This window comes from Ailuropoda melanoleuca, chromosome 7 (assembly GCF_002007445.2).
Source record: "Ailuropoda melanoleuca isolate Jingjing chromosome 7, ASM200744v2, whole genome shotgun sequence".
Classification (NCBI taxonomy): Eukaryota; Metazoa; Chordata; class Mammalia; order Carnivora; family Ursidae; genus Ailuropoda; species Ailuropoda melanoleuca.
Window position 1 is genome coordinate 114,940,765 of NC_048224.1, and position 27,021 is coordinate 114,967,785.

General features: G+C 34.8%; 1 pseudogene; it reads left to right on the top strand.

The window, feature by feature from the left end:
* The first annotated feature begins 2,944 nt into the window (after positions 1 to 2,944).
* The window catches only part of LOC100465034, a 48,016-nt pseudogene continuing 23,939 nt past the window's right edge, over positions 2,945 to 27,021 (top strand).

Genomic DNA, 27,021 nt, shown 5'->3' on the forward strand with positions numbered 1-27,021 from the left:
CATTGCAGTTTTGATTTGTATTTTTCCATTGACAAATGATGCCAAGCATCTTTTACTTATATCTTTTGCCCATTTTAAAAAGTGAATAGATGATTAGAGCAGTTTAAGGTTTACAGAAAATCGGAGCAAAAAGTACAGAAAGTTCACATATACCTCCTCTAAGCATGCAAATGGTTCTCCCTATTAATATCTTGCATTAATGTGGTGTATTTGCTATAATTAAGGAAACAAAATTCATGATTATTGGCTAAAAGTCTATAATTTCTATTTCATTAATTACTTAACAAATAATTAATTCCGTTAATTTATATGTCTATTCTACTCTAATACCAAACTGTCATGCTTACAGTTGCTTTGTAGTAAGTTTGGAAATCAAAAAGAGTGAATTCTCCAACTTCATTCTTCTATATCAAGATTGTTTTGGCTATTTTGTGTCCATTGAGTTTAAATATTAATTTGTGAATCAGCTTGCTAATTTCTTCCAGGAAGCCGGCTGGGATTCTGATAGGGACCCATTGAAACTATGGGTTAGTTTGGAAAATATTGCTATCTTAACAACATTAAGTCTTCAGATCTATGAACATGGATGTCTTTCCATTTATTTTGCTTTTTAAAAATTACTTTCCATCGTGTTTGTAGTTTTCAGAGTATGTTTTGCACTCTTTTTCTAAAAATTTTTCCTAAGTATTTTATTCTTTCTAATCAAATTGTTTCCTTAATTTTATTTTTGGTGTGTTCATTGTTATCTTACTACTTTTTTCACTTTTTTCAAATTTGCATCTTGAGAAGCAATATGTTGGTATATATTAAAGCTAATTAATAGATTAATAGATGTCTTGAGTCAGATTTGATAGGTACTGGCATTTTTAGAGATTTAGCTTAAAAGTAATAAATAAATAATATAAAGGAAAATAGAACAAATAAGACAATATACAAAATATAAATAAGGGATATTTTTTTTTAAAGATTTTATTTATTTATTCGGCAGAGATAGAGACAGCCAGCGAGAGAGGGAACACAAGCAGGGAGAGTGGGAGAGGAAGAAGCAGGCTCATAGCGGAGGAGCCTGATGTGGGGCTCGATCCCGTAACGCCGGGACCACGCCCTGAGCTGAAGGCAGACGCCCAACCGCTGTGCCACCCAGGCGCCCCTAAATAAGGGATATTTTTAAAAAATATTTTATTTATTTGAGAGAGAGAAAGAAGTAGGGGAGGAACAGAGTGAGAGGGACAAGCAGACTCTGCGCTGAGTGCAGAGCCCATAACCTGAGCTGAAATCAAGAATCAAAGCCTTAGGGGCACTTGGGTAGCTCAGTCGGTTGGGCAACCCACTCTTGCTTTGGCTCAGGTCTGATCAAAGAGTCTTGAGATGGAGCACCATGGCTGGCTCTGCGCTCAGTGGGGAGTCTGCTTGTAGTTTCTCTCTCCCTCTCCCTCTTCCCCTCCCCACTGCTCTCCCTCTCCTTCTAAAATAAATAAAGAAATCTTAGGGAAAAAAAGAGTCAGATGCTTAGCTGACTGAGCCACCCAGGCAACCCTAATGAAGGATATGTTTTAATGTAAACAGATAGCACAATGTCATTGTTATAAGGTCATATTTAGGTGTATGAAGTGTTTTGAAAACAGTAAAATAATTTTATTCTTCTTTGAAGAAGAGATCTTCAAACTGATTTTAGAGCACTAAAAAATTATTATACTCAGGCCTCAGGATTTAGGAATCCTACTAATTCCTAATTTCGATTTAACTACTTACTCAATTTTCAAGGAAGTGTTTTACCTGAAATATTAGGCCTGAAAATTTTTAATACATTTTTGTTTATTGAGAATTAGTAAATTCCAGAACTAATGTATATGCCTATCAGTAGGTGACACATTATTAAATATGCATACAATAATCTGCCTCCTGGCCATAATAATGAACAAAGCAGAACAGGTATCTGTTGAAATGAAAATACCTCCAAGCTGTTAAGAGAAACTAGCTGATGTGAATAGTCTGTGCATATGTATGTTTGTTTATGTATGTATGTTGTTGTTATCTACAAGTATTATCTGTGCAGTGGTATTTGAGGCTATTTTGTTCTCATATTTTTTTCTCTTCTGATAAATTAATAAAGCAACAGACAATGAGAATTTCAAGCTTTGCTTTGTGAAAAAAATACTATTTGTATATATATAGTATATATATGTATATATAAATTACACATGTACATATGTATATGTAAATATGTATATATACATGTATATGTATATATAGTATATATATGTATATATATATGTAAAATTTAATTCAGATTGAAAGTGAACTGCTGAGAAGAATCTGCCATAAGATCTCATAACTACTAATGCTTTTCTTCTTTCTGGGAGGATGAAAATCTTGGGAAAAAAATTTTAACTGAGCTATAATAAATATAATCTATATCATATATTTAATTTTTTCTCATTTTATCCTAGGTCATCTATATAATTGATTCAGGTTTAAATCTTTAAAATTGTTCATTATATTTGAATATATAGAAATATGTAGAAACTCTAACAGTAGAGACTGATAATTTCTTTTTTTTTTTTTTAAAGATTTTATTTATTCGACAGAGATAGAGACAGCCAGCGAGAGAGGGAACACAAGCAGGGGGAGTGGGAGAGGAAGAAGCAGGCTCATAGCAGAGGAGCCTGATGTGGGGCTCGATCCCATAACGCCGGGATCACGCCCTGAGCCGAAGGCAGACGCTTAACCGCTGTGCCACCCAGGCGCCCCGAGACTGATAATTTCTGAACTGAAAACACCTGATACAAAGGAACTGATTGGCCCTATTTAAACGCTAATTAGTGAGTCAGCCAGAATTACCTGGATGCTGACAGAAGATGCCAGATTCCTGGATTAAAAAACAAAGCAATCATATGTTTGTAGGTGTTCTGGATTCCTAAACTCCTAGGTCTCACAGGGCAATATGGAGGATCAACAGAAGCTGGACATTCAGTGGGATGCACCATTGGAAAGGGACTCTGAACATAGGAGGCCCACAAGTTATGACAAGCAGGAAGCAAGCCAGGTCTTTGTGCAAAAAGAGACATTATTATATCCTTCCAAAATCTGAGCTATATGAACAATCCTTAAAAAATGGCCCAGGTTAAAGCTATTAGGGCCTTATAATCCCAATATATAAGAAAGATGTATATAAGCACAATGAGTTAATGGTGGGCTTCCAACAATTCACTCCGGGTCATACACTGCCTTGCGTTCTAAAATATTTCCACATTTGACCAATATTATGTGACCAACAAAGGCTGAAATCAAATCCTTTCAACTGGTCTTATACAGAATTTAACTAGGACTCCTATCAACAAGTTTCTAAGAATGAAGATGGCAACTGTCTTAGCCCATTCTGGCTGCTATAACAAAATGCTATAGACTGTGTAGCTTATAAACAACAGAATCTGTATCTCACAGTTCTGGAGGCTGGAAGTCCAAGAGCAGGGTGCTAGCATGGTCAGGTAAGGTCCCTCTTCTGGGCTGCAGTCTTCTCTTTGTGCCCTCACATAGGCAAGAGGCAGGGAAATCCCTCATGCCTTTTTTTATAAGATCACTAATCTCATTTATAAAGTCACTAGCCAGCTTCCTAATACTATCACATGGAACATAGGATTTCAACACGTGTGGATTTGGGGAAGATACAAATATTCTACCTATATCACTAATATACAGTATTTTCCTCAGTCATGCCCCTGGGATACATGCCTAACCAGAGAGGGAAAATATCGAATAAGTCATTGAGTCTACCTTAGAAAACTAGGAAGTTTTCTCATTGTGTTTCTGTTTTGACCTTCTATTTGCCTCAAGGCAATAATCCAGAAACATCAGGATTTATTATAGGTTGCACTGACTGTTTTGGCCTGCAAGGGTGAAATCTAGGGTAATTCTATCATTCATAACCACTCTGGGCAGTGAATTAGGCTGAGCTGAATGCCTTCTAAGGCCAAGGTGGTGTCATTGATAATGTAAGCTAACATCAGGGGAAAATTCTTACTACTTTTTCTAATTGGAAGATCCCTATCATAGCAATTAACTCCTAGAGAGTGTGCATAAATAATGAGTCAGTTATCATTCTGGGGAACTTCCCCAAATAACTAAGGGTCACCTCATGTTGGTGAGATTTGTGGAGTTGTCTGAGAGATACTAATGGGAACTCCTTAAAAAATGTAAAGATCATTTATGACCACGATAATGTGCAATCTATTATGGCTTTGAAGCAAGAAAGTTTGTCCCAGGCTCCCAAACAAGAAGTACAGTCCTGGTGGTAAACATGACAGCCCCAGAATGAAAACGTAATTTTGATGACTAGGCTTTTCTAAGTAGGAATTTCTTCAGTTGGAAGGGGAAGGGAGGCTCGATTCCAATTGGTCCCATTAGAGAACATATCCTTACCATGGGCATCTACATTTATGACCCAGAATTTCTGATTAGCAGCAGGGAAGTTTTTGTCCCTACAGTTCAGAGCTTCAAAGAGAAATGACTTTAATCTGCCAGTCTATAATATCCCAAATGGCAGACCAAACAGCTAGGCAATAGACAACTGCCTAGGAGATAATAAAAATGTCCCAAAGTTCATCAAGGGTAGACTTGGCCTGGCTGTGAACAATTTTCTGAGTTCTGCCAATTCAGAAAAGAGACCATATTGGCTCTTGGTTATACATAGCGGGTGCTGATTTTGCACAGATGGTTTTCCATAGCAGCACAATGCACACCATCATATTTCAACATAGATGAGCAATCAGTGGACCAGGCCCAGGCATTTAGGGAAATCTCTGTGAATGGAAAGCCTCACTGAGCCAGCAGTTTTGCTTAAGGCAGTGAAGTGAAAGATAAGGATTCCCCTAAAGGGGTAGCTTTCACTTTTTAATGCAAATCTTGAGATGCTGCCAAGACCAAGTCAGCAGCTGTCTTGAAAATACGATTTCTATTTGACAATCAAGACTAGTAGAGCCCTTCCTGCACAGTTTGTTGAGTCTGAAGTGACCACAACAAAATGGCTGGAGATTCACAGACCTGCATGTGGCATTCATTCAGCTAGTTCAAAAACAGTATATTTTGTGGTTACATCAGAAAGGTGACACCTTTGTTTTGGGAAATAGCTTCTCTGAGTATTTAGGCTGTAAATAATTTTCTAAAGTATTGCCTTTTTCCTCCTATAATTATAATTTCTTCTAGGTTATCTGGGGAGGATAGGAAGGAAGGTTGTCCAGTGATCTATGTCTGACTATCTCTACAAGCAGCCATCCTTACAATGGGAGATTCTCCTCTGACATGGGATGAGAAAGTGCAAGCATGTAGCACATCAACTCTATCATCCCTTTAGCTAAGGGGGTCAAAACAATATCAATTTAACATTTCTTCCTCACTATGGGTTCCTCCCAAGCCACATCTGTTGAATTTGGGTGACCTTCCTCCTATAAAACCTGGTAAGATAGTAATTGGGGCACTTGATTCCACCAGGGCCACAAAAATTTATGTCCCTCTATCCCTTTACTGGGAGTTTGCAGAATGCTTGATGCTGATGCATAGCTTTCACTCTCCCCATTGGAAACATGGAGAATGAATATTTATTTTTCTATAGAGAAGATGAGTTCAGGGGTAAACGGAAGGATCAGGATCAGGAGACACAAATACACACACAGAAATTTACACAGAGTCATTTTCATCAGCATTAGAAAAAATTTGAGACTACAAAAGGTTAATACTAGTCAATGCTTAATCTTTTGGCTTCCAGAGTAGTTTGCTTGTCTTGTAAAATCAGCCAAAGCTCCCTGATAGAAGCCAGGACTCATGTTGACAACTTTGAGAGGTTTTAATGCCATTGCAGCATCGGTCTAAGTTTGGCATGAGAAACTACAAGAGAGGCTAACCAGAAAGGCAGACTACCTGCTGTCATTTCTTCTTATTGAGCATTGTATGTCTTAAATTTGCATCCTCCAGGTAAACTTGCTAATATTCTGGTGATGTGACTATAGCAGTCATGAATTTCTCTCATGTCATGCTCACTGTAAATGTGTATCTCTGTGAATATTGTCAAAGATTGTGGAGACTTTCTTCAACTCTGGAAGGGTCTCATTGCTAGTTATTCCAATATGGCTGGCAGACCAGTTAGTGTTTATGTTATAGGAGAGTTGCTTTTGAGCCCATCACCTGGTATTTTCCCTCCTTGCCACAGGCAACAAATTGGAGAATTAGTTTTTGGCCAAATAATCATATAATTTAGTCAAGATATCTATCACTTGTTCTCAAGGATTTCCTCAAAGTCCATAAACTGATATTTTTCCAAATATCAAGTAAGTATCCCATCCTCCTCAGCAGAACTGTGGGGGACTGACTTACTTTACTCACAAGTTAGTAAGATACCTTGCTGTGGTTATACGAATGCCGACCGAAGACCCAAGTCTTCTGGGTCGGAAACAAAGAACTTTATTACTCCCTAAAAAATAACAGCCAGAGTATCAGCATTGTTGCACATTAACCTAGAAAAACAGATATAATCTGTATGAACAGTGGCTGCCTCATAATAGTGCAATGAGCTTAATTGCTGTTGTTTTTATGGCAAGTATTGAGTAAAAGTATTCTTTGTGTGGAAAGAGGCATAATATGACCTCTTAGAATTGCTAGTTGTGTAAATAATCCTTAAAAATGGTCTTGGGTGAGGGGAGATCAAGGCCCTGTAATCGTGAAATACTCTGCAAGATGTATGCAAATAAAAGAAGCCCATAGAGGACTGCCTCCAAACACTGTTTAACTAGTACCTAAAGTACCCAAACATTATCAGCACCCCAAAAACTATCTAAAACTATCTAAAAAGAATTGACTAGCATATTCTCATTTGTTTCTGATTTCATTTGCTGGAATTTATAGCGATGATACCCATCCATATTATTATATGTTATAGATTGTTCATTCTTTTTGCTGAACAGTATTAAATTTGGAAATACAGCACTGCAATGTATGTATCCATCCTATCACTGATGTACATTTAGATATTTTCCAACTGGAAGTTGTTATGAGTAGTACTGACCTGATCATTCCAGTGTATGGCTTTTGATGAACATACTTATACATTCTTTTTGAGTATATACCTAGTAGTAAACTCATTGTGTCTCAGAACATGCATTCAGCCTAACAAAATTCTAAAGTGATTGTACTAATTTAAATTCTCTACCAACAGTGGTATATGAGAATAACATTTGCTCAAATTTTGCATTTTTTACCTTTTTCATTTTAGCCATATTGGTGGTTATACAATGTTATCATATTGTTTTGATTTGCATACCCTCGATGACTATACCCTTGAGTATTTTATTGGCTTGTTATATGTTCCCTTATGTGATATAATTGCTCGAGTTTAAACTACATTTGTATTAATAGTTTTTGTCTTTTTTCTACTAATTTCTGTAAGAATTTTGTGAATTTTTCTGAATCAAGTCCTTTGTCAAATATAAATATATTTTGCATACATGTTCCGTTCTGATAGTTGCCTATTTACTCTCTTAGTGTTATTTTTTGATGACCAGAAGTTCATATTTTTAAATAGTGTTACACATACACACACATAAAGTACCCATCCCTCCAACTCCCCACACACATAGGCACTGTATATCTTCTTCAATCTTTGTTTCAAAATCTTGAAGTTGTTAGCCTATGATTTTTCAATAAGCTTTTGTTTTAACACTTACAATTATATTAATTATTCATCTGGCTATGTAAGTGTCACAAATTACTTTTTTCCAGGTGACACAGCACCATTTATTGAAGACTATCCTTTCCCCAGTGTGTGAGGTGTTCTCTTTGTTATAAAACAAGTGACCCTTTATATGCAAGTCTGGGCTTTCTATTCTGTTCCACTATTCAATTTTTCAGTTCTTGCACCAACACCTTTCTGTCTTAATTATCTCAACTCATAGTAGGACTTAATATTTTGTAGTATTACTTCTTTAGCCATGCTCTTTTTCTTTAAGATTACTTTATCTGCTCTTTGTCCAGAGTTTGCATTTCCATACAAATTTTTGAATCAACTTACTTTTTTAAAGAATTCATTTCTTTTATTTGAGAAAGAGAGAGAGTGAGAGAGAGAGAGAGAGAGCATGAGCAGGGGGAAGGGCAGAGGGAGAAGCACGCTCCCCACTGAGCAGGGAGCCCTATTCAGGGTTTGATCCAAGGGTCCTGGGATCATGACTTGAGCTGAAGGCAGACGCCTAACTCACTGAACCACCCAGGCACCCCAGCTTTTAATTTCTTAATGCACATATAAAAACAAAGTCTGAAGAATAATATATAGGAAATTATTTGGGGAAATTGAGAACTTCAGAATATTGAGCTTACCAATTCATGATTCTAGGATATTGTTCTATTTATTTAGCTTGTTTCATTTTTCTCAATAATGCTTTGTAATTTTCAGTTGAAGAAGACTTTCATTATTTTAATTAGATTTATTACAATAAATTTGATGTTTCCCTTGCTAGTGTAAGTGGTAATTTAAATTTAATTTTCATTTGTCTTGGGGTACCTGAGTGGCTCAGTTAGTTAAGTGTCTGCCTTTGGTGAGGGCCATGATCTCAGGGTCTTGGGACTGAGCCCTGCAGACGGCCCCCTGCTCAGCTGGGAGTGGGCTTCTGCTTCTCCCTCTACTGTTGCCCCCGCTTGTGCTTTTGCTCATTCTGTCTCTCTCAATTAAATAAATAAATAAATAAATAAATAAATAAATAAATAAAATCTTTTAAAAAATAATTTTCATTTGTCTTTTCATGGCCCAAAAACCAAAGTTAATTTTTTGTGTGTTCATGTTTGAGTTACTGCTATATTAACTTATTAATTTTATTGTCTTATATGTATATTCTTTTGAATCTTGAAAGTACACAATACTGTTTTCTGTAAATAAGGAAGTTTTATTTTTTCTTTCCAAGTCTCATGTTTTGTATTTATATATACTATATTGCACTGACTATACCTACATTGCAATGTTGGAGAAGAGTGGTGATGTTGGACATTCTAATCTAATTCTTGACCTTGAGAAGGTATGGTAAGTCAAGTGGTTCACTATAATATGAAACACTTTCTTGTAGAATTCTTTATCTTTCTAAGAAAGGTATTTCAAGGCTATTGTGTTTTAATATAAATGTATCTAATATTAATGTGTTTACTATTATAAATATTTTCTGTACCAATCAATTCTGCATGTATCTATGTTCATATGTTATTTTTACCTTCTCCATTAATCAGCTGGATTATTTTATTTGAGTGATTTTCAAATATTATTTTTCCCTTTCTAGATTAAATTTTACCTGGATATAATGCATTATCCTCTCTAATGTATTGCTAGAATTGATTTAATAATTTATCACAGGAACTTTGCATCTACATGCAGAATAAATGTTGGTCTTAAATCTTTCTTTTTTGTAATGCCTTGTTGAGTTTTGTACTAAGTTAATTATGGTTTTATGATAAGAATTAAGAAACATTTGACTTATTTCTATTATCTGGAAGAGTTCATTAGTGATAGGCAATCAGTTTTGGAAAAAAAAATCAGTGAAGCTCTCAATTTCAAAAATATTTCACCAATGAAGTATTCTCGATTTAAGATGTTTTAAAAATGATTTTTAAAATGTGTCTTCATTTCTTCCTTCAGATTTGTTGTGTCACCCAAATTTGTTTTCATAAAATTCTTTCATCTTTTTGATATCTGCAAAATCTGTAGTGACGAATATCTTCACTTTCATTCTTAATAATAGTGTGTTAAAGAATGTTGAGTGCCAGGATTAAAGTAGTTGTCTTACAAATATCATAGCTTTCTTTGTTGCTATATTTTTCAGATGAGGGTGGTTTATGCTGCAATAATACTTAAGCTTATAATGTTAGTGGCTCTACAGACATATGTTAATTTCCTGCTCATCCAAAGTCTTCTGCAGATTTTGGCGAATCTCCAGGGTCTCAAACCAAGATATTTCAATCTTGCTCCTCAGTTACCTGAACATGGGCATTTTAAATTATGCATGGCAGGAGGTAGAGATTGGTGATTTACTCTGTAACTTTCATGCTCTCAGACCACATATGATACACATATCTATCTGTCAGTTCTGTTTCATTGACAAGAACTACTCCTATGGCTCCTTTTCAGCATAAAAGGACTGAGAGGCTGGGTTTTCTGTGTATTCACAAAAAAAAATGGAGGTATCGGTGAATATCATTAATGTTTACCAATGGTTGGGAGTGATAGCTTATATGGAGTCTGGATGTTTTATCTTGGTTTGCAAATTATTTCTGACCCCAAATTGTCTTTTAAAAAGTTATATTTTATTCATGTGCATATACGATAATTTTTTAAATTAAGAATTTATTACTTATCATGAATCACTGGGACTTTGTATTCTGGAGTTAAACAATTTTTGCATGGATCCAAATTCAGCCAGTAGATATAAATGATTTTGCTCATATCATGTTAAAAATATTATCTATCATTTAAAACCAAAAATCTACATTTTTTGGCATCTCTTTAAAAGTAATTATACTAGCAATTACCTGAAACTGAGTAGCAGATGCCATTTTTTGAATAGTTTAAAAATGCTTTATTTCGCCTAATTCTCACCATTTTCTATTTTTTATATACCACTCATTAAATCCTGGTAGCTTTTGAACATATTGTCTCCTAGTATTCCCACGTATATTCATATATAAATATTAACCTTGTGACAATTCAGAGATAGTTTTATTGCTTTAAAATTACCTGTGATTATTCTTCAATTAAGTGCTAAATTATGAGTATAGGTAAAGAAAATGTGTTAAAACATTTTGTGCTTAGCGGTGCCTGGGTGGCTCAATTGGTTAAGCATCCCACCCTTGGTTTCAGCTCAGGTGATGATCTCATGGGTCATGAGATGGGGCTTTGCATAGGGCTCCGTGCTCAGTGGAGAGTCTACTTGAAGATTCTCTCCTTCTGTGCACCCCACTCATGCACATGCATGCACTCTCTCTCTCTCTCTCTCTAAAATAAATAAATCTTAAAAAAAATTGTACTTAAAAAATCAGTGACAAACCATCCGATAAAAAGACGAAACTACTTAAAATAGAAAATGCCATAGTGGTACTGTTCATTTTAAACTACTGATTTTGTTATCTTAAGAATTTATTTGACAAAATGTTTGACAGAAAACATAAAATCTTATATTTCTTTATAGATATATATTTCAAAATATATCAAATAAACACACTTAGTTTTGTTTTGGGAATTGTTTTTATTCAGTGTTTTCATGTGATATTGTATCTATAATGTTTCCTTCATTTTATTACAGTACACTACTATGTTCAATTTTGTTGTTGCTGTTATTTTATATCAGGAACTGACTTCAGGCTTATGTAACTGGGTTTCTCTCTTTGTGTACTCTGTTTCACTGCATGTCTACTAACTTGTCTCTGATTTTTACAAGATCACTGTAACTCTACAGAAAATTTGGATTCAAAAGATAATACTATTTTATATGCATTGCTCTATTTCATTCTAAAACAGAGTATTATTTTAAATTTGTGAGGAAGACTGATGAAACACCTATACTTATGAACAAACACTAGAGCCTTAAACTGAAATGAGAAAAATGACTTTGGAATATTTCTGGTGTGTCAATTCTGACATGTAAAGACCTTGGAAGTTATCACTCTTATCCTTACAATAAGAATAAGGAGAACACACTGAAAATCAAAGACTTGTTATGGACTCATCAGACAACTGAAGTCACAAGGAAAACCACTACCTGAAACTCATAGCCAAAGTGACCTTACGGAAAGCAGAAGCTACTGGATCTGATAGTATACGTAAATGTAACTTTGACAAATTGTTGGAGGCAGTGTATAGTGTGAAAGAGAAATTCCTGAGGCCACAGTTTTATGGATTTTATCTTCTGACATTCCACGTGATTTCCATGGTAAAGAGTCAAGATAAAGCTTCTTGGGGCTACCATGAGCCATGAAGGTCTTTGCGAGTTCCTTATGGAAGTTCACCGAGTCAATGTCTACAGCCCCAGAGCCCACTATCTTCAGCCCGGGGCAACAAGTTAGTCTTTATTCCACTGTTTCCAAGATTTAACTGCAGCTTTGACTTCCAGGTCCTAACGGTCAGAAGAAAGCTAGGTGTGGCGCAGCTGTAATACACATTGCACATTCCAATGAACTTCTTTTTTTTTTTTTAAGATTTTATTTATTTATTTGACAGAGATAGACACAGCCAGCGAGAGAGGGAACACAAGCAGGGGGAGTGGGAGAGGAAGAAGCAGGCTTACAGCAAAGGAGCCTGATGTGGGGCTCGATCCCAGGAACCCTGGGATCATGCCCTGAGCTGAAGGCAGACGCTTAATCACTGTGCCACCCAGGCGCCCCCCAATGAACTTCTGAAGATGGTATGAAATACAGAGGAAATTCCACAGCAGATGTGAATTCCATTTGTGATTATTGGGGAGAAGAGCTCTAAGACAGAAACATGCACTCTTGGTCTACCAAAAGGGGGTTCAGATGCTTCTGGTTTCAGAAAATAGTTTCCCCTTGGGCTATTACCTCATTCCTTTCACAAGGACTGTGGGACTGTGGTTTTGCCCTTGGGTAGAGTGATGATAGTTTGTTGTACTCAGCACTGTGTATGGCCCCCAGATGGATCGACTGACCAAAGAGCAAGTGAAACAGAGTCCTACCCACGAGATCCACTTTCTCCACCTCCTTTGGCTCCCAACTCCATACCTCCTGTTTTTTCCTGGGTCTTCAGTAGTACCCCCCACCTTCTGCTCTTCTTTTATAATTATCACTTTGGTCTAGCATTTCCCTTCTCCTCCTACCTCTGGTGAATTGTTTGCCGTGCCCCTCTGCCTCTCTCCAAGTTTCTATGTTGAGGGACAGGGGACATTTCTGTGCCAGGTTTCTCCCTTGCTTGACTCCATCCTTTTGACGGGGTTGGGTTTAGAAAGGGACTGGGTCCCAAAATATTTTTGTGAACAACAAAAATACTATTGAATTATAATACAATACAAATACAAATACAAAATAAATATTGAGTCCATATAGACATAAATAACTGATTCAATAAATTAAAACGGGGGAGCAAACACTAACCTTCCATACAGAATAATTTCAAATAATTTATGTAGGTACTCTCCACTCAAAGAGAGAGAGCAGAATTCTCTGTTCCATAGGTGTGGACTGAGCAAGTGACTTATTTTGAAAATGTACAATATGGAGGTAGGTGGGGAGGAAGAGAACTTTACAGTGGATAAACCTTATAAATACCACCTCAGTCCAGTGAGTCATTGCCAACATCAACTGTCATTATGTTGCTAGTAAGCACAGTTGATAGATACAATAAAAATGGCAATTTACTTCTGTGATCTTCCCCCCAATACTCTGTAAATCCAGTCTTATCATGGGAAAAATATCAAGCAAATTCTTGAATCTTAAATTCTACACAGTACCTGAGTAGTACCCTTTTAAAACTGTCAATGACTCATGAACAAGCTAGATTTGTGCATCCAAGGGGAGCCTAAGAAAACAAATGTAAATGTAATTTGGTATCCTGGATGTGATTCTAGAACAGAAAAAGGACATTAGATAAAAAGTAAGGAAATTTAAGGATTTTTAATGGGCTTTATTTAATAATAATACATTAACAGTTGTTCATGAATTTTAACAAATATGTACTAATATAAGATGTTAATTATAGAGGAAACTGGGTATTGCTATGTAGGAACTCTCTTCTCCATTTTTTTTAAGTCTAAAATTGTTTTAAAAATGAAATCTATAGGGGGGCCTGGATGGCTCAGTCGGTTAAATGTCTGCTCCTGTTTCTCTCTCTGCCTGCTGCTCTCCCTGCTTCTGCTCTTTTTCTCTCACTCACTCTCTCTCTGTCAAATAAATAAATAAAATCTTTAAAAAAATTAAGTCTATATGAGATACCACCTCACACCTTCCAGAATGACTAAAATCAAAAGCACAAGAAAGAAGTGTTGGTGAGGATGTGGAGAAAAAGGAACACTCATGCACTGTTGGTGAGAATGCACACTGGTGCAGCCATTGTGGAAGAGACTATGGAGTTTCCTCAAAAAATTAAAAGTAGAACTACCCTATAACCCAGTAATCTCACTACTGGGTATTTACCCAAAAATACAAAAGCACTAATTCAAAGGGATGCATACACACTTATGTTTACTGCAGCATTATTTACAATAGCCAAATTATGGAAGCGATCCAAGTGTCCATTGATAGACGAATGGACAAAGAAGATGTGACACACACACACACACACACACACACACACACATATATATAGACAGAGAGAGAGAAAGAGAGAGAGGAAATATTATGCGAAGAAAAATAAGCCAGAGAAAGACAAATACCATATGATCTCACTCATATGTGAAATTCAAGAAACAAAACAAGTGTTCAAAGAAAAAAAAAAAGAGAGAGGAAGAGGAAAACTTATAGAGCTATGAAAAATCTAAGCATTCTTTTAATTAGTAACCTAAGTTTCTTTTGGATAAATGTAGATTTCGTTAAAGGCCATATAGCTTATCAAGGAAATATTAGAAAAGAATTACACATTCATTGTAAAAAATATTTTGTTGTAATCCACTAAGCGAAATCATTTGTCATATGGACTCAGATTATCTTATGATAGAAATGAAAAGAACAGGGGAAAATCTCAATGTCCCTTTAACGCAATCTTACATTTTTAAGTATGTATTCTACAGTAAAATTTCCTCACATGTACAAAGATGTATGTACAAAATTCCTGCCTTCAATACCATAATAGCATAAAAATGGAAAACTATGTCTCTATCAATATGCAAATAATTAAATGAGTTATGGTACATTGTGCTATGAATGACAATGAAGCACCACGATGGAGTAGTGTGTGTATTTATTCATTTGCTCTGATGGGGAAATCATTCAAGGACATGTTAATAAATGCCCCAAAAGGGTCATAGAAAAATAAATGTCTAATACCATTGTACTCATGTAACCATAGTCCTTACAAAACTAAATGACATAAGGATAACGAAAACAAAAAAGAAAGTACTATATACAAAAATTGATTTAAAACATCACATTAGGACTGCATTTGTAGCATTTGGCAAAGTACCCAGAAACAAAAAAAAGGCAGTCTTCCACAAAGGCAGAAGGAGGGAATCTCTCCGCCTTTAATTTTAGACACAGGTAAAATGCCACCAGGGGAGGAGGAGCAGTAAAAGCCATATACTCCTAGAGGAGAGGAAGAAGACACTCTTGGGCCTGGAATTGTGTACTGATACAAAGTGGAGACCTGCTACCACTATGAGAGTTAGCAACATCCTCCTGTCCAAGACCACGCAGAGCTACAAAGCAGAGACTACTGCCATGGGAAGAAAGGCACTGAGAAAACCCTACCCATGGTTCCCTGGAACATAGACCATGCTTGAGACTAAGGCAACACCAGTTAAGTCAGAGAACCCTCCTGCCTCTTCTTTGAGTCTTGGACGAAGTAACAAGCAACAATACTTTACTTCTGGGGAATATGCTGCAATGCATGTATACAGGACCTACAGATTGTTGGAACAGGAAAACTTAGAAAAATCCTCTGGCATGATATAGACCCTACCACAAGCATAAAGTAGACTTAGCCTATTGCTGATAGAATCAGTCTGTGGTGCACTGAAAATAACTATAGCAACAATGAAATACAAATTCAACTCCAGACTTTATGGACTATACCTCTGTGACCTGAAGTAACTAAAATATTTTGCAGTGAATAAAAAAACACAATATATCAATATATATATTTGAGAGGTCTGCCTCCTGGTGAAAACCTATAGGTTCTTAAGGCCAGTTTTTCACGTCTGACCGCACACAATTATAAAAGGTTTACCTGACAGTCCTCCCAGGAAAGCTGCTCTCCCCACACCTGGCTTGGTGCATAGCCAGTACATTGCACTCTGTGAAGGAAGCTGTAGTCAAGAATTCAGGCCCTTTGGCCTACCATGCTTTCTGCATGTCTGTACTCCTAGCTTTGGTGCCTCCTAGATCTCTATCTGGGTCCTTGGGCCTAGAGGTCTTCAGCTGTCTCTGTTGAGGCTTCCTTGTGTGTGTGCCAGGAGGTGGCAGCAGTTAGGGGAGTAACACTGAAGACACTTCTCCCCACCATAAATACCCAATACTTTCCACTACTAATTTCCCTGTCTCACTCTTTCCCTCACCGCAGGATCCCAAACCTGCCAGAACCTTTTACTGGGGCTTCCTCGATAGTGAGATAACCCTCCTCCCCCCTGGTATTGACCAAATGGAACAAGATAGGTAAGTGTTTTCTCCAATTTTAGACTCTTATTTATACTGTCTCAATAACTGATTAAAGTCTTAACTATTTAATTTTTAACTCTTTGTTTAACTGGCTATTCTGACACCTGGCAGTTCAAATCTCTCTGCCAGTTCAGCTGATGTCCTGACAATATTAAAGATGAAATATGGAATTATCACATTACAAATATTTTCCTCTCATTGTCATGTAAAAGGTAATTTAGAAATAATCTAGACAAAGGCAAATGTATTGATATTTCTGAAATTTTCTGTAATTAAAGTTTCATGTTAGAAAATTTAAAAATTGTTCTTTCCCAAAATATCCAAAATATGCAATAAGTACATATGTAAGTAATTTATAATGTTGTTCCTGGAAAAGATATTAGAACATTGATGGATTTTAAAAATGTATTTCAATATTTAATATCTTTCAGGACTAAGGAATAAACTTTAAAGAACTTTATTTTATCTTTTTTAGACTTTATTTATTTATTTGGCAGAGAGAGAGAGCACAAGCAGGGAGACAGACAGAGGGAGGGGGAGAAACGGGCTCCCCACTGAGCAGAGAGCCCGATGTGGTCACCCGGGTGCCCCCTAAACAACTTTATTGAGAAGTGATTCTTAATCTTCAAATATCAATGACATGCACATGTTTAAACATTATTTGTTTTATAATGTTAATTAACAATGATAAGGCTAATATGAAAATACTGCATTTAAAATAAATTGATTAATTTGAGATTATAGGTTTTCTCCAATATTTGAACATAATAGATTGTAAGACAAGAATATTAAATAATTAACATATTGTTTTTGATATTCTAGTGAAGCCATTTCCAGGTATCCTTTTAATAAACCAGATAAAAATAGAATATTAAAAAAAGCGGGTTGTATCAGGTATTAAAAATACTACAGGGGCACCTGGGTGGCTCAGTCGGTTAAGTGCCTGCCTTCTGCTCAGGTCATGATCCCAGGGTCCTGGGATGGAGCCTTGTATTGGGCTCCTTGTTCATCAGAGAGCATACTTCTCCCTCACCCTCTGCTGGGTACTCCTCCTGCTTGTGCTCTCTCTCTCTGTGTCAAACAAATAAATAAAATCTTAAAAAAAAAACAAACTTCAAAACAAGATATTCAAATTAACAGAAAAACATATTTGAAAAACATGATTATGGACTTTTAAATATTAAAAATAACATTTAAGTACTGCATCCATGAAGGCATTTTTCTCACTTCCATGGTGTAAAGATTTGCAATAGAAAAAAATATATCTGTGAATACAGAATTTTTTAAAGTACATTGATAAAATTCACATTTTTATTAAACAAGAATGGTTTTATGCACGTATTATATCTTAAGTGTATATCTTTCTTGTTTCACAACTCTATATATGTGTGTGCATGCAGCTGAAGGTTTGTACATTGCTATGATATCATAGTTAATAATTTAAAAATGTAAAGGGTCATGATATAGTTAATAATTTAAAAATGTAGAGGGTCATGATATAGAAAAAATTATTTTTTGCCACTTATGTGTCATCTTGGGGAATTGACATTTATTTAACTTTTCTAAGTCTTCATTTTCTTATCTATAAAATGGGAGTAATAATAGTACCTAACACATTGTGTTACAAAGATAATGTAAAATAAATAATATATATGTGTGACTCTTAACTGTTTTTGGTAAAGAGGAAAAGAATACTTTGTTCTTTATCTTCCATTGTCTCTCTCTATGAAAAAAAATGCAGCTTTTTCAAGAAATACAGCATCAATATTACAAGTATTAATGGAAAGACATGTTGTGCATGGAAGCATTAAATAATTTGTTTTCACTCTAGTCATATAAAATTAAGAGAGAATTGTGGTATAATGAAAGAATTAGCTTGTTTTCTAACAGCATATTCATTTTTAATCCATTACACTTGAGGAAATAGAAATAGTACGCCAAAGCAATCTTGAAAAAGAAGAATAAAGCTGGAGGTTTCACAATTCCAGGTTTCAAACTATACTACAAAGCTATAGTAATCAAAACATTATAATATTTGCACAAAATAGACACAGAGATTAATAAAACAATATGGAGAGCCCAGAAATAAGCCCATGCTTATATGATCAATTAATCGATCAAAAAAAAAAGGCAAGAATATACAATGGGAAAAATACAGTCTCTTCAACAAGTGGTGTTGGAAAAACTGGACAGCCTCATGCAAAACAATGAAACTGGACTACTTTCTCATACCACACACAAAAATAAACTTAAAATGGATTAAACACCTAAATGTAAGACAAAACCATAAACTCCAAAAGAAAACTTAGGCAGTAATCTCTGACACATTGGCCTTAGCAATAGTTTGTTGACTATCTCATCAGGCAAGAGAAACAAAAGCAAAAATAACTGGGACTACATCAAACTAAAAAGCTTTTGTGTGATGAAGGAAACCCCCCAAAAATTAAGGGAACCTACTGAATGGAAGAAGACATTTTCAAATAATATATCCAATAAGGGGTTAATATCCAAAATATATGAAGAACTCAGACAACTCAGCACCAAAACAATCTTATTTAAAAATGGGCAGTGGACATAAATAGACATTTTTCTAAAGAAGGCATATAGATGATCAATAAACACATGAAAAAATGTTCACCAGTAATCCTTAGGGAAATACAAATCAAAACCACAATAGAATATTACCTCACACCGGCCATAATGGTTAGTATCTATAAGACAAGAAATAACAGTGTTGGTGAGCATGTGGAGAAAAAGGAACTGTTGGGAATGTAAATCAGTGTAGCCACCATGGAAAACTGTTTGGAGGTTCTTCAAAAAATTAAATATTGAACTATCATACAATCCAGCAATCCAACTCTGATTACATATCCGAAGGAAATAAATATAGTATGGAAGAGATATCTGAACTCCCATGTTCTCTGAAGCATTATTCATAATAGCCAAAGTATGGGAACAACCTAAGTGTCCATCATCATATGAGTGGATGAAGAAGCGGTTGTTTAGATACATAGCTATGGAGTATTACTAAGCCATAGGAAAGAATATCTTGTTATTCATGACAACATAGATGGACCTAGAAGGTATTATGTTTAGTGAAATAAGTCAAATACCATATGATTTTGTTTATATCTGGAATCTAAAAAACAAACCAAATGAACATACAAAACAGAAACAGATTCTCAAATACAGAAAACAAAGGGATGTTCACCAAAAGGTGGGGCAGAGGGTCGAGGAATAGGTGAAATAGGTGAAGAGGATTAAGAGGTACAGACTTCCAATTATGAAATAAATAAGTCACAGGGATGAAAAGTACAGCATAAGAAATATAGTCAAAAATATCACATACTAGGGATGCCTGGGTGGCTCAGTCGGTTAAGTGTCAGGCTTTGGCTCAAGTTATGATCCCAGGGTCTTGGAATCAAGTCCCACATCGGGCTACTTGCTCAGAGGGGAGCCTGCTTCTCCCTCTGCCTGCTGCTCCCCCTGCTTGTGCTCTCTCTCTCTCTGACAAATAACAATATAAAATAATAAAATAAAAATACCACATACTAGTATATGATCAAAATATGGTAAATTAAATAATTAAACAGGATATAAAATGAGACAATAATTATCCTAGGATATAGAACACAATTTTTCATAATAAAAATGGGTAGGAAAATATGCAATAATTTTAGCAAAGAGGAAATTATAAAAGTAGTAATTTATTATGCATTTTGGAATATCTATTTGAAATCTATTTCCCATTTATAAAAAAAATAGTGCTACCACATTCTTTTGATCTTCTGCAAATTGGACACAAAAGTCCAATTTGCAGAAGATCAAAACTCCCATTAAAGACTAGTATAATGGGTTAAAAAAATTAGCTTGAAGGCATCAGAGAACCATGAAGTTAGCTAGGATTGGAGAAACCAGGATCCCAGGGAGAAGATTACATCATTGTAGTGAATCTGGCACTTTTTTCTGCTTTTCCATCAAGACATTTGCTGATACGCAGTCTGGGGAGAAAGACTGGGAAGAACGCATCCTAGCAGAAAACGAAGGAATATCTGGGGGATTTTAGTAGGTAACAGGGAAGGAAAGAAGAAAATTGGATTTCAGGGCAGCCAAGGCAGCCAGACTGGAAGGGCTAAATTCCTAGTGAGAAATGAGCTTGACATTTTACAACACTAATTGTTGATGTGTTTCCATATTCCTAGGCTATACAAACAGAAAGAGACTGCTGTTAAAATGATGAATAGCTTAATGAAATCATCAGAATTCTTGGTTGTGGGGAAATAAAAATTAGACTTTAGGAATTATCAAGAAGGAAGAGCACAGATCAATTCCACTCTCTCAATTAAGTCTCTCATAGGCTAATTCACACAGTTACGAGCAAATGGGAAAGAGAACTGACAAATTCTGAAAACTAATGTTTGGACTGAGGTACATTGAACCTGATTTAATTAAATTTCTGATGATTAAATATGACCTCTTTGACTATTTTCATACACTATTTCAGATAATTTCTCAAAAAATAGGCAGACTGTTAAACCAGACCAATTGAAAAACAATAACAAATGAAATTAACTTATAAATGTCTAGACTCTTGAGTTATCAACATGGATTGAAAATTACAATGTGATTAATATACTTGTGAAAATAGTGAGATTTAATATTTTTTCAGGTAAAAAGCAGTTCTATAAAAAGTACAATGAGAATTCTTGAAGTGAAATGTACAATAATTAACAATAAAGTAAAACAAATTTAACAGGTTGGACATAGCTGAAAAGCTCACTAAAAAATGGAAGAATAGGACACTGAAAAGCACACAAACTGAAAAAGGTTAAAAATATTGGAAAACCCAGAAAAGAATGTAAGATGTTTAGATAGCATAGTTAAAAGTTCTACTTTACTTGTAACTGGATTTCCAGAAGCAGAGGAAAGAAAGCATGAAGGAGAAGCAACATCTGAGAACGCTCCCTATTAATTTCCCACAGTTTAGATTACACCAGTTTCTGCCATCTGGTTCTTCAGGCTGGGAAGTCTATAGAGTTCTGCATCAAAGTTCTAGCCACCACTTGTTTCTCCAACTGTATAGCCTTCCCTTAGGATAAATCCAAAAAATGTGATCAGTCATCCCATCCTTCACTCTTCTTGCAAGTATTGACTCCCCTCCAGAATTTGCCTGCTTTTGTCCACTTATTAGTATCTTTAAGTACTTTTATTTTTGTAGTTGTCCAAGATTATACGAGCTTACATTGTTATAGAAGTCTGTGGTAGGAGCTTACCTGAACAGACTCAAATTGGACCCGTCATTTAGGAAGTAGGTTTAGTAACTATTTTTAAATATTTCATTTTGATGAACCTTTTCTGAGGATTTATTCAATTATAATTCAATATTACAACTGTTGGGGTTAAGGAAAAAAGTAAACAAGATCCAGTCTTCAAGGACCTTAAAGAAAGAACATCAATAAAAAATATTGTACTTTATTATGATAGATCTAAGAAAAAGTCAAGTTCTGAACGCTACAAAAGCACAAGGATCATGTAAGTAGAGAGGGCTCAGAGACTTCTTCTCAAGATGATTTTTGAGATGGATATTGCAGTATAAGTAAATATTAATCGGAAAAAAGATATGTAAGACAGAAACCAAGAATGAACTAGGATTTAGTATTATAACTGATATTTACACAAAGCCATAAGCAGGTTGGTATTACTGAGTTGAAAATTAAGCAATTTATGATGGAAGATGATGTCAGCTTGTGAAGTTCTCATGTGCCATTGTAAGTAGGATGCTCTTCTTTGATGGGTTATGGAGAGACATATATGGGATATAACCAACTAATAATACCATAAAATTTGATTTTCTCATGCTGTCTGAAATGTGAAAGGTGGATGAATTTTAAAGGGGTAAAACTAATCTCAGAATAATAATAATAGATTATTTCAATATTCTCAGTAATAGATAATACATATTTGAATTAGTAGAGAAGGAATATTAACAGCTGGCATGCAAAGGCAGAAAATAAAAGAGTCAAATAAGATCTAGGCCATAAAATAGATAAACAAAAACTTATTTAGAAGGTCAGGAGTAGTTGTCATACTAAAGAATTGTTGAGTGAATATCAGCAATTGTGTTAACTGTAACGATACATGATAGGAGCTTTACTAATGATTACTGTGTTTAAGTATTCTATAGTAATAGGTAGTTCTTTCCATTTAGGTTTTTTGTGGAGTCAAATGAGCGAAGATGAATATGTATTTGTAAAGCATCCTGTGGTAGCTGTCAAGAAGTCATGAATATAACCATGGTAATTGCAACAGTGAAATAAATGCAGATACGAGGTGAGTGGAAGAGGGACAGAGTCATGAGCTGTCTCTGAGGCACTACAATGCTGAGAGAGAGGTGGAGACCTTTATAGAGTGTCCTCCTTCAATTACATAGACGTTTCAAAACCTAATAGCAATGGCTTATTGGAAGAAACCTTTTCTACCTATTCCATTGAGTATAGTAATAATTCATGGAAATAATGTACATGCTTATTAAAAATGATTAATTTTCTCCAGATTATTGGAGAAATTTTAATTTTGAGCACTTGAACTAGAAAACTAGGAAACATAAAAATACCTTATGCAATACTTGGCTAGATTCTAACTTTTGCAGAAAGTCTGAAGGCCAAAAGGATGTAGAAAAATATGCAATGTATGCATAAGGGAGAAAAATTAATGATCCAAATCTTGGAAATATAAGATATGAAAAAAGCTTAAAGGAATGATAATTAGGTAGCTTGAGAGAAGACTGCTGGCAGGTGACCTAATAACTTGCATTCTGTATAAGAAGGGTCATTATATTTTAAAAAATGAATCCTTATTGAAGTGAGAGCCAAAGCAGCTGTATTTAGTTATGGCAAGATAGATGTGGGTTTCACTGAATTAAACCATTTTAGCATTTGGAATAATTACTATTGAAAACGAGTCATTGAAATTCTTTTCTTTTTTGAAGATCTTGTACAATACTGATTTGGAATAGGTGATACGCAAGTCTTTTTAGAAATAATATGGAATTTTAAGGGAAATTAAAAGTTTGCAGTTTAAAAAGTGGCTGTACTAATTGATTTAATACTGAAGTTATCATGGAATTAACTGGTGTATTTCAACAACAATTCTGATCTCCAAGCTATGGCAATTAAATAATGAATTTTTTGTTAGTAAGCTAATAGGAACGTTTATGCATAAATCTAAGTATGTGCACATCTGAATTATAAAATAGAAACCAACAATATTTTTATGGTAAATTTAGATAATCTTTCAATCCAACACCCATTCCTGGAAATTTATTTCTCATAAACACAATCACAGGAACATAAAAAATAATCTACCGAAGGATGTTTATTGCCACATTACAGTAGCAACAAGTTCCAAGCAAAGTGAATGGCTATCAATGGAAAAACTTATGAAATTATTTTACGTATTGACCTGTAAACATTATCCAATCAAAAATAACAAATTTGAAATGTATCAGGAGAATTTGCAGAAGTTATTGCTGAGTGAAGGAAGCAAATGCATTGTAATAATAACATTGCAGTAAAAATAATTTCTGAGCATGCAAATAAATATATACACATATGTGTTTGCAAATAATTATATGAGCATGGGAAATAGATAGACGGTGTTCCTTGTCAAGATATATTGGTATGATAAATAGTGGAGACTAGACTGGGAGTGGAAAGCCAGGACAAAAAAAGACAGAAAAAAAAGAAAAAATGGCTATGATTGCCAAAAAACTAAAACCAAAAGGATTATCACTCTGTTGGCTTTATGTAAATTATGCATATTTTCAAAATAAAATCTAAAATCATTTAATGAATTTTATAAAAATGACTTTATATTGAATTGTAGCACTTAGAAAGTATTCACTTAAACTATGTACATAAATATCTCCATCAACCAACATCTATACATAACAGCTAAAAATACAGTGAAAAGGACTGTATTAATGTGCATAGTAATTAAGGTGTGTTTAAAAATTTATTGTTCATTTTCACAATGTTATACCCCTGATGCTTTTCAGATTGTTTGACAATAATAGAAATACAATTTCCATGTATAGACAAAAATAATTTATACTAAAAAATGTTTGGTGGACCCTTGGTGGCTCAGTGAGTTAAGTCTCCAACTCTTGGTTTCAGCTCAGATCATGATCTCAGGGTCATGGGATTGAGCCCTGTGTCAGGTTCCCTGCCCAGTGCACAGTCTGCTTGGGATTCTCTCTCTCCCTCTCCCTCTGCCCCTCCCCTGTTTGCTCTCTCTCTAAAATAAATAAATGAATTTTAAAAAAGAGAAATATCTGGTTGCCTAATATTAAGTAATAACTTTTTGTGGCATTTAGTACTATTGTTATTTTATTTATTACACAGTTAAAAAACGAAATTCCCCTTGAATTTCAATGACTTTGAGAAAAGCTTTTTTGAAAGTAGTTAAGGTATAAAAAAGTTCCATAAAACTGTCATTGTTAAGTACATTAAGAGGCTACACTTTTCATTCCCATGTCTGAAAGAAAGAAGAAAAAAAAAGTCTTCCTTAAAAAGTAATGTTTATGGATTCACACCTGTAAACCCCATGCCCAAGAAGGGAAAAAAACAAGAAAAAAAAAAAAACCCAAAAAGAAAGTTGGGAAGCATTAATACCTTGCTAATGCAAAAACCAATAGTTAGGATTTCTCTAACCCCGGGTATTGTGTACAGCGTAATGACCTTGAATGCTGTGAAATAATGCTTTTTTTCCTTTTTCCTTTTTTTTATATAATTCAGAAGTTCCTGTTAACCTAAGTCATTGAGAGGCTGGGGTTAGCAAAAAAAATGTTAATATGAATGATGATAATTAGTTTGGGAGGTTGAGTTTAACTCTTTCTAAGGATACAATGTCTTTTGTTACTTAGAAACACGGTTTTGGGCATAGAGAAATATGCCCTTCAGGAAACTTGTAACTAATGGGAAATCTTTCTGCTCTGCACAGGCTAAGGCATTGGATAGTATTCCTAACAAGATGTCTTTTTTGTAAATACTCATCTTTTCAAAAGAAAGTGCCTTTTTTTCTATATCTTTAATAACTTTATGGATTAAACTGATCAGATTATTTTATCAATATATATGGCAAAATCAAATTGGGTCTTGCTCTTTATTTTCCTAGTTCCATGCTCGTAAGTAATAAAACAACGACAATAAAATTAAACAACCAAAAAAACCAAACATGCACTTTTAAAAGGTACATGTGAAGAAATTCTCCTTTAAACTCTATTTTCTCCAATCTAATAACAATAGCTTTTGTGATGATTTCTGTTTCTTCATCAAATAGGTCATACATATGTATGTGTTTGCTCTTCAGTACAGAATCCCCACTGAGAAGCATTTTCTATGATGTAAACTTGGATGAAGGAAAAGAGCAAATGGGACAATTTGCCTTTAGGGCCAAGCTCAGTTTTACAATAGTACTTAAGTACTTTAGTAATTATGGAAAGAAATAGGAAGACTCTGTGACTTCTGCTAATGGTTATAGTTTCAAAAAGAGGGACGGTGAATATTTCTGGAACTTCAAAGCATGTAATACTTTGGATTAATTTATTGGGTTTTGTAGAGCTTCATGCTTTTAGCAATTTATTACTACAGAATATGTGTTTATATGTCTGCATATGTATATGCAAAAATATATTTTATATATTACATTCATGTTAGATAAATATATATTTTTTTCTATATTTTTAAATTTTTCTCTTGACTGAAAAAACAATAACTAATCCTTCTCTATGGGACTCCATCACCATATGAAAACTGGAAGAACTTGGTATGTGTTTTATCCCTCTGTGCACTTCCCTTTTCCTTATGTGGCAGCAGGATGGTAGAGTAATGTATCTCCCTGGCCCTTTCTTGTTCTGGATATTGTCTATAGAAGTTTATGCTTAATCAATCATGGATACTAGGTATTCCTGTTTCCTTTTGCCTGGTATTGTTGGTGTGAAACAATTTTTTGTTTTCAGAAAATATTTAAGTGATGGCCGATAGCTCTTTCTCACTAAATGTATATTTATACTTTTATTTTTATATATTATTTAGATAGGTATCCTGTTTCTCTACACCCTGTCTTCCCATTAACTAGAAATCTGAATAAAAATACTATAACATATCTCATTCTATCTTCAGTGATCCTTAGTGCCTGTTTCAAATTTTTGCTGTCCTTGAAAATTTGTATTAAATTTCGTATAAATTTTCATATCTATTTTTCAGTTTACTAATTCCATTAATCTTTGTTTAATATTCTGTTCAAGTTGTTCAAGGGGTTTGTAATTTCAAAAATACATTTTCTTTTCTAAAAAGTTATATTCTGGGGGCACCTGGGTGGCGCAGTCGTTAAGCGTCTGCCTTTGGATCAGGGCATGATCCCGGCAATCTGGGATCGAGCCCCATATCAGGCTCCTACGCTAGGAGCCTGCTTCTTCCTCTCCCACTCCCCTGCTTGTGTTCCTTCTCTCGCTGGCTGTCTCTCTCTGTAAAATAAATAAATAAAACCTTTAAAAATATAAAAAATAAAAAGTTATTTTCTGTTTAATCATCTTGTCATTTTTTACACTGTCAATTCTTTTTTTTTTTAATGATTTTTTTATTATATAATGTTAGTCACCAACAGTACATCCCCGGATTCCGATGT